Raw genomic sequence first — 8,940 nt, 5'->3', positions numbered from 1 at the left:
ACGTAGTTCGTGAAGAAGAATTATTAAAAAAAAGAAAACACGACATTTATTTATCTTAACATGAAGACATCATTCAAATCAAAATATTCTTAATAAATGACCAAAACATCAAAGTACTTAAAGATTGAAACAAACTTCGACAAAAATGAAAATAAAAGAAATAATAATAATAATAAAAAATCCTTCTCCAATATTTCTCGATCATCAATTGCCCCCTAGGCTAGAGTAAACCTTGAACAAAGCTTTTGGCAGATGTGGGACCAGTGCATGCGCATGTCAACCCAGGCTCTCATCACTCCGATGTAGATAACTACCATAAACTTCAATCAAGCTCTCTGTCAGTTGAAGCACTTGTCCTTTGGCCTCTTCAATATTCTCGTGACAATTCTGCAACCATTATTGAGTAGTACCAACCGTGTGGGTCAAATCCTCTTCATGTGCCTGAAGCTCTTCGATTTGATTATGAAGTTCTTCACGCTCCCCCATCCATTGGTTTCTCTCGATCGCGACTTCTGCTTGATACGATGTGAAACACTTTGCTATGTCTGTTTCTCGTCCCATCGAAGCTTTTAACTTATTTTGTAGTCTAGCATGTGTGTGCATTAAGAGGGTCTTTTCTTTTTTATACTCCTCCTCTTGTTGCTTCATAGCGACTGTGACAATGCACAAATCCTTGTGTAATGTTCGAATCGTGGATTGATGTTCCTTTTCAGCCCTTTTCTGAATCAACCTAACTCTCTCTTTGAATATTGCATCACGTTGAGCCAACTCTTCTCTAGCATTCTTTAGATCATTATTGAGGATATCCAGAGTAGACATGTAATTTCTTTCCACCTCGAGTCGAGCTTGATTGATTCTGACTTCAATTTCCTCTTCTCGATCTCTGAGTTCTCGCGCTGATCCTTTGGGCATTACTTTAAGGGGGGCTTGATCAAAGAACCAATGGAGGTATGAGGGGTCTACTTCTCCTTCAACACGATCGTCTACCATAGCTTTCGAGCTTAAAGTTCGACTACCACCCCAAATATTTTGAGCTTCTGATTCTTGATCTCGATCTTCAAACGACACCTCCCATATGGAACTCTGTGTATCCTCGGCCCTAGGTAAGATTTGTCTTTGTCCTAGTTAGCGTAGCACCCGAAGGGGTATGTATGGTTGGAATCCTCGAAGGCCTGTCAAAACAAAGAATGGACGATAGGAAGACATAACAATTACCTCACTCGCAGGGAACCAATGATTGGTTCCATGTAATATCATATGCAGTTAATTTAAAAAGATAATGTCTCCACGATTTGACACCTTTTGGCAATTTTTCTACTAATTCCTTCATCCTGTCTGGGTGGCTCAAAAGATAATTCATCCATTCAGATTTGAAATCTGTTGCAAAACGATGGCGATACAAGTGCTCCAAAAACCACATTTGCAATAGAATGCTACAACCTTCAAAAAAGTCTTCCCCTTCCTTACATTTAGTCAAAGCACGATAAATGTCAGCCAACATCATTCGCAAGATAGTGAATTTCTTTTTCTTCATCATAACAGCGACTATTCCCGACAGACGAATACTGATTTTTTTATATCTTCATGGAAAAACCATGGTTCCCAGAAAGGCCACCATGAATGCTTCTTGTCTATGATTTTTCCAGGTAGGAAGGTGTTGCCCATTTTTAAGTTGCTTCCCGTAGTCTGAAAATCCTTCTTTCTTTCCATATCTTGAGTATAGAAATTCCAAGGAAACCAATCCATTATCGAAACACTCCTTATGAGGATGGATGTGTGCATTTGTTCTAAAAATTTGTTCCCGCTGACGCTTCTTGCCTAACCCTGTGAAACCACCCAACTCCTCCAATGTAGGCGTCAACTCAAAATCGCTAAAGTGAAACACATTGCTTGTAGAATCTCAAAACGGGATCAAAGCCTCGATCAAATCTCTGTCAGGACTAAATCTCATGATATCTGTGTGGAAACCAAGATGTTTGAATATCTCAGTTCGCCTAAACTCATACATATCGTTCCACCAAGCCATGAGTAGTGGTAGGGTTTTATCTGTGATCATGAACTTTGGGGGATCATTGACTATTTTGACTGCTTCATCCCTTGGTCTTTTATCTCATCTCATAGATCTCATGATTACCTGGTTAGGAAAAGAAACTAGCGATTTAAAACTAAATTTAACTTATGAAATTTTGATCATTCAAAATCATTTGTTGGAGTAGTTAAAAAAAATTTAAAAATATGAAAAATGACTCAGAATGTCTAAAGTGGTCATTCTTTCGAAAACGACTTTTGTTGACCTTCCTTAGGGGAAGCCTAGGTTGTTTTCGAAGAGAATGACCGGATAAAGAGATAATTTTGACAAGTGAATCATGAAAAAGAGAAAGAAAAAGAAATAAAAAGAAGGTGGACATGCACTATTTGAAACAAATTTGAAGACATACATATATATATAATAATTTTTTTTATTTTTTTTTGTACATGCATTATTATTATTATTATTATTATTATTATTTTATTATTATTAATTTTATATTTTTTTTGTAAAAACTTGATGTTTTGATAAAAGCGAGAATACAATTGAGGGTTATATATATTATTCACTTTGTTTATCTTGAATTATTTGCTGAAAATGGGTAAAAATAGACATTTCTTCTTTTAGTCAATTATTTAAAGTCGGTCAACATTTGTTATACTCTTCCACATGATACAACAAGTAGCACAAACATGTACATGATGGTCTCAAGAAAAGGTACATGTCCTAGACAAACCCGACCCCCATGCCGAGCCTTGCTAAGTTAAATGCACATGATCCAGATAAAGCGGAACCTAGCAAGGATATGATGTCTGAAGGTTTTACTTCTACTAAGGTTGAACTTGTGGAGAAAGGTATCTAGACTGGCTGTAAAAACGAGCGGACAACTCGAGTTAGGGAGTAGCAACGTGCCGGTAGCAGCGCTTTCCGGCTTTGTGCATGGGTGCTCCCTATTCTAAACATGTGTGACTAAAAATCCTTCACCATGGACCGAAGATCCTCTGGCTATCTTGACAGAAGTGGGGTGTGCAGTCGCAATTCCATAATTGTATTATAGAAGACTCAGAAGGGTGCACGAGAGAAGACAGTTATAATGCAATTCAAATAATATTAAAATAGTAAAAAAAAGGTAAACAGTTAGCACATTAAGCCAACAAATATAATAATCCAAAACATATATGAAGAAATAAATAAATAAACCCATACTCAAGTCAATATTTACAAGCTCGAATTCTGATTGGTCCCCAGCAGAGTCGTCATCTGTCACGCCCATTTATTTTCCCTCAAAATTTAAATGTATGTTTTGAAAGAAAAAGAGTTTCTCCAATTAAAGTGATTATTTTATTATTCAGAGTCGCCACTTGGAATTAAGTTTTGGTCTTCCAAGTCACCCTATTATTTAAACCGCTAATCAAAAGGAAATTTGACTCTTTATTTTTATTGGTCTGCGAACTAAAAATTCGAGTAAGGAATTCTGTTAACCAGGGGGAAGGTGTTAGGCACCCCTCGAGTCCCGTGATTCTAGCACGGTCGCTTTATTGACTATATATATGACTTAAATTAATTTTTTGAGTATTATATTATTAGCTTAATAAAAATGTTATTTACCCTCATTCTTTGATTTATTTTAAACCTATTTAAGACTACTTTATTTCATTAATATATGTTCATTAATTAAAAATATGTATATCACATAAATTTATTTAAACATAATAATAAAATAAAGTTAAGAGATGGATATTTACAAATCTTAAAATGTCCTGTAATTTCTTTTCTTCTCCTTTTTTTCATGTATTTGTATTTTTTTTATTGTGGATAGAAAATATGTAGGTATCTAATTGCTAGAAATTAGAATTTGTGTAGGATTGTATTTTTTTTAGTTAGATTTAAAATAGAAATAAAATTTTATGTGATTTGGAATTAGTTTTAGCAAGAAATTCTAAATAGATTAGGACTATGTTTAGGAAGATTTTTCCTTTTTATTTTTAATTTCTTTTTTTTTTCTTTTTTCTTTGCACATCTTTTTCCTTACTTTTTTTTTCCTTTTTTACATTTTTTTTTCATTAATTTATATTTTTATTATTAATTTTTTCATTCTGTCTCTTTGTATTTTTTCTTTTTTTGTTTTTCTACGTTTTTTTTTGTTTCTTTCTACTTTATCCTTTATTTTTATATTTTTATTCTTTTTTTGGACATTTTATTCCTTCTTCTTTTTATTTTTATATTTTTTTTTCTTTACTTCTTATTTTCTCTTCTTTCTTTATTATTCTTTTCTATTCACGTTATTTCTTCTTTTTTTATGCTTTCTCATTTTTTTTTATTTAATTTAGTTTTCCTAATTATTCATTATTTTATTTTTTACCATAAATCTCTAAATAATATTCATATATCCTCTTAATTATAATTCGAATTAAAACGATAATCATCTTAATGCATATTCTAAAGGCAAACTATTTTTTTATCAAAATAATATATTAAAAAAAACTAAAACACATTCCACATAGATTTTTCTAAATCATTGATCAATTAAACTTCAGTTTATACCCTAATCTAACAAGTCTACAAATAATTTCAACAAAATTTTTCTTAAGTGAAAACTAAGCTCCAAGAAACACTAACTATTCAAAATTAAATATCACGAAACCAATTTCAATATTAATTGCATCTAAAGAGCATAAGACAATAATAAAAAAATGTATGGTGCATCATTTATTTTTATTTTTTAAATTATTTTTTTAAACAAGAAACGTCTTCGATTTCGTTTTCCTAAGCGTTCGTAAATTCTCAAAAATAATCACAACATGCATCACATATTGATATTACATAATAATAACATGCGATTCAAACAACTTCATATTATTGGAATCAAGTTTTCGTACAAGTATTCTATTTAAATCATGCGAGAATTTATAGTTACCTCGCTACGAAAATTGATACCACAAAAACAACTGCTACGATCTACTGATTTCCAAAGTTAATAGCTAATATTAACTTTAAAGAGCCACGAATCCGAAATCTTGAGTGAAACCTCGAACGTTGACTTAATTCTCAAAATAAAAACTCAATTTTGTTATCTTTTTCTCTCTGTGTTTTTTTTTCTCTTGTTGTATCTGTTTCTGTGTGTCTGTCTGTCCCTTTTCTTTTTCTGAACGTGTGTTTTTATAATAGCTTTGGGTGTGAGTCTGGTGTTAATTAAAAGGAATGTGATGAAGTGGGAGTAGGATTCAATTTAAAATTTAGTTGAGAATTTTAGGGTTGAGATAAAGGAAGAAAAATAAAAATAAAATATTAACAAAACAACAAATAATAATAATAAATAAATAAATAACAAATAACACAAAAAACAAAAAAAAAGTGGGAAACGTGTATAAAAAAAATCAGAAAAGATCGTGCAAAGTGAGAAAAAAAAACTTAATGGGGGGTGAATTTTTAGGAAAAAATAGTTATGAAAGTTTGAAGGTAATTAGGATAAAGGGTAAGGTAATTTGAAATTTTTAGGACTCTTCTTTTTATTTTATTTTTTTTATCTACTTTTTCATAATATACACGATTATTATTATTTTTTAGACTAGTTAAAAGTTGAAAGATTAAAACAAATACATTAAATTTACAAGCTTTCTTTATTAAACTTTAACCATAAAGTGAGCTTATAATTTTTTGTAATTTTCAGTTTATTTATTTTTTCATTTATTTTAAATATAGCCCTACTGAAATAATAATATTCAAGTATTAAAATTGGGTGTAAAATCTTTATGTTTTGGTAAAAAATAAGGTGTTCACAGAGATCGACTCAAAAGTAGGGATTTCGGAATCCACATTCCTCACCATAACTAGATGGTATCTACAACCCTTACCAATCATCTTTCTAGCTTTAAGACAAGTGACAAACTGACCCTTATGTATAGAATTTCCCATTTTCCATTCTAGGACAGGCTCATTCGAAAACTGAAACTTGACTACATGAGTCCTACAATCGATAGAAGCATAACATAAGTGCAGCCAATCCATACCAATGATAACATCAAAATCTAGCATATCAAGCTCTACTAAATCAACAAGAGTAACTCTTTGGGACAAGGAAACGCGACATTTCCTATAGACCCTCTTAGCCACAATAGAATTACCAAGAAGAGTAGAGACAGAAAAAGGATCTAACAACACATCTAGAAGAACATAAAACCTCATAGCCACATATGGAGTCACAAAAGACAAGGTAGCACCGGCATCAAGTAAAGCATAAACATCAAGTTGGAAGACTTTCAACATACTAGTAACCACATTGGGAGAACCCTCTTGTTCACCACCAGTCTAAAGTGCATAGAATATGTTTGGCTTGGGATTATTGGAACCCGAACCACTAGGAGGAGCTTGCTTTACCTCTCTTCCTGTCACGACCCAAGCATAGGGCCTAAACGTGACCGGCGAATGGGGAACCCGAAGGAACCCCAAACAAGCCTCATAGCGTATCATTACACATCCTTGGTCGCGGAAGCAATTCAAATGACCATAAGCGATAAGCATAATCAAGGGGAAATCGGGACTAAGGGAGCAAGAAAAAAAAAGAAAAAAAAAGGGAATGATACATAAATACCATAGATGAGTCAAGCTCAAGCATAATACACAACTTGTCCAACACCACCTCTAAACATGGGTACTTAGCGGGGGCCAAGACAAACTACCGGGCTCACCCTCATAGTCAATACATAACAAAAAAGGAAAAGTCTTATACATAACAAGAGATCATAAGCAACGTCCCCGGAATGGAGGACTCACCAATAACCTCGATAGAAAATCGTATTAGTCACGCGGAGGGGGATGGTCAAGCAGTGCTCCGGTCCCTACATGGTGACATCATGTAGGCATAGAGTATGCATTAGTACATTTGAATGTACTAAGTATAATAGATGGACATCATAGGCAAAATGCATAATCATACCCGATAGATAGCATATTAACGAGATGATATGTATAATGATGCTTACATAAAAATCATATTTAGTGGGGCATAGTACATGTGTGGCGAGTGACCATCAATATAGTATTTTCAAGGCCTACCACCCCCTTGGAGAGGGGAAAGAGGTACAAACCCCTCAATGTGGTTACCCGAGCCTACCACCTCCCGAGCTAGGGACCAAGGTACAAACCCCTCGATATGGTTATACGGGCCTACTACCCCCCGTACTAGGCAACCAAGGTACCAACCCCTCGATACGGTTACCCGGGCCTACAACCCCCCGAGCTAGGCTTGGTCGACTCACAACACTTTTATAGAGAAAATCATATACATGTGTCCATTTCATCATCATTTCAGTAATTATACAACCATCCGACTCATAGGACATACATTGGACCTTCCATTTCCTAAGAATTCTATAAATGGGCATTTTATCAAACACATGGTGGGCTACTGTTCATGTAAATAAAATCATGTATTTCAAGAGTACTAAGTCCAACCAATTCCAAAATCCATATAAATCAGCCCACCAACAACATACATATATATATATATATCAACCTTCATAATTTGATCATGGAAGCATGAAAACCATAAACATCACATAATAATTCCATTTCATGATAATATGCAAAATAGAACATAATAGGGTGTGTAGTAGTAATTCCATACTTCAAGAGTTCATAAATAACCATAAGGACCCATAAACTTGAAGTAGAAATAGAGGATAAATGGTTGGACTTGTGGAAAGGAAGGTTTCCACAATCAAACCCACATACCTCAACTTTGGAGAATCCTTGATGAAGATTGGAATGGAGGATTGAAGCTTGAGATTGAGTCTTGAATCCGGAATTAGAGCTTGATATGTTTGAATTTGGTTGAGGATCTTGGTGGAATTTTGGAGAGGGCTTAGAGAGTGTTTTTGAAGTTAAAAAAAATGACTAAGTATGGGACATATCCCCTTTTTATAAAAAACGTCCCCAACCCGCCTCAAAAAATAGCTCACTAGAAATTGCAAATCTGCACAGACAAGTTTTACGAAAATGGTCATAACTCCCTCATCCTAACTCGGAATGAGGTGAAACCAAGTGCGTTGGAAAGCTAACTCAAAGAGCTTTAATTTAATAGGTTGTGTCCTTTCCAGTTCCTTGTGTGCTAAGATATAAGCCCCTTTAAAGTTGACCCTCCAAATTGCATTTTTTGCGATTTTCGAATTTTGATACGGTTGCTCTAAAATTCGGGTTAGACCCATTTCCCACTCAATTTGACCCCATGAATAAGAATATGAAGTCGAATTTCCGAAATCATGCACAGATTTTGAGATATATGGAAATTACAATTATAGGTGTTTCCAAAGCACATTTTCAGGCATTTTTGGGGTCGTTTCACTTCCTTTATCCGTAAGCATTGGGCAATCCGTTATCTTATGACCACTTTTATCACAACTAAAGCAACCATCCGTGTAGTCTAGGCACTTACCTGAGTGTGTTTTTCCACACCTAGCATAAGTAGACATAGTCAATGAAGACCCACTACCATTCCCTCCTTGAGGCTTAAGGTTAGTCACCCTCTCTTTATTGAACCTAGGAGGAGAACTAGAGGAACCTTGAACATAAAACCTTTGTCGAAATCTAGGACAACCTTGCATGACAGAAATTACCATCACCAGTTTTTTCCCTCTTTGTCTCCCTAGACTTTTCCTTATGTTTCTCCTCTTCGATCTGTTGAGCATGAACCATGAGAAGATAGATATCCATGTCATTAATGTTAAATTCTTCACTTGATATGTGCTTCAACTCGAGATGTCAAAATTCTTACTGAGTTAGATAATCTCCTAAGTATTACGTTGGTGTCACATTTGCTTCCCATGTCATTGTTATTATTGTAAGTCCATATTCACATGTCTTCTACTAGTGGTTCATAGTTCCAAGTCTCAACAATGATTATGACCACCAAA

At 34.2% G+C, this 8,940-nt stretch overlaps 1 pseudogene; it reads right to left on the bottom strand.

The window, feature by feature from the left end:
- Positions 1-1,545: 1,545 nt before the first annotated feature.
- On the bottom strand, positions 1,546-8,740 carry LOC125828763 (uncharacterized; annotated as a pseudogene).
- Positions 8,741-8,940: the final 200 nt, after the last annotated feature.

Source organism: Solanum verrucosum, unplaced genomic scaffold, assembly GCF_900185275.1.
Source record: "Solanum verrucosum unplaced genomic scaffold, falcon-dt-bn FXZP01000242.1, whole genome shotgun sequence".
Taxonomy (NCBI): Eukaryota; Viridiplantae; Streptophyta; class Magnoliopsida; order Solanales; family Solanaceae; genus Solanum; species Solanum verrucosum.
Note: the sequence above shows the minus strand (reverse complement) of the source record. Positions and strands in the feature narration are given on the sequence as shown.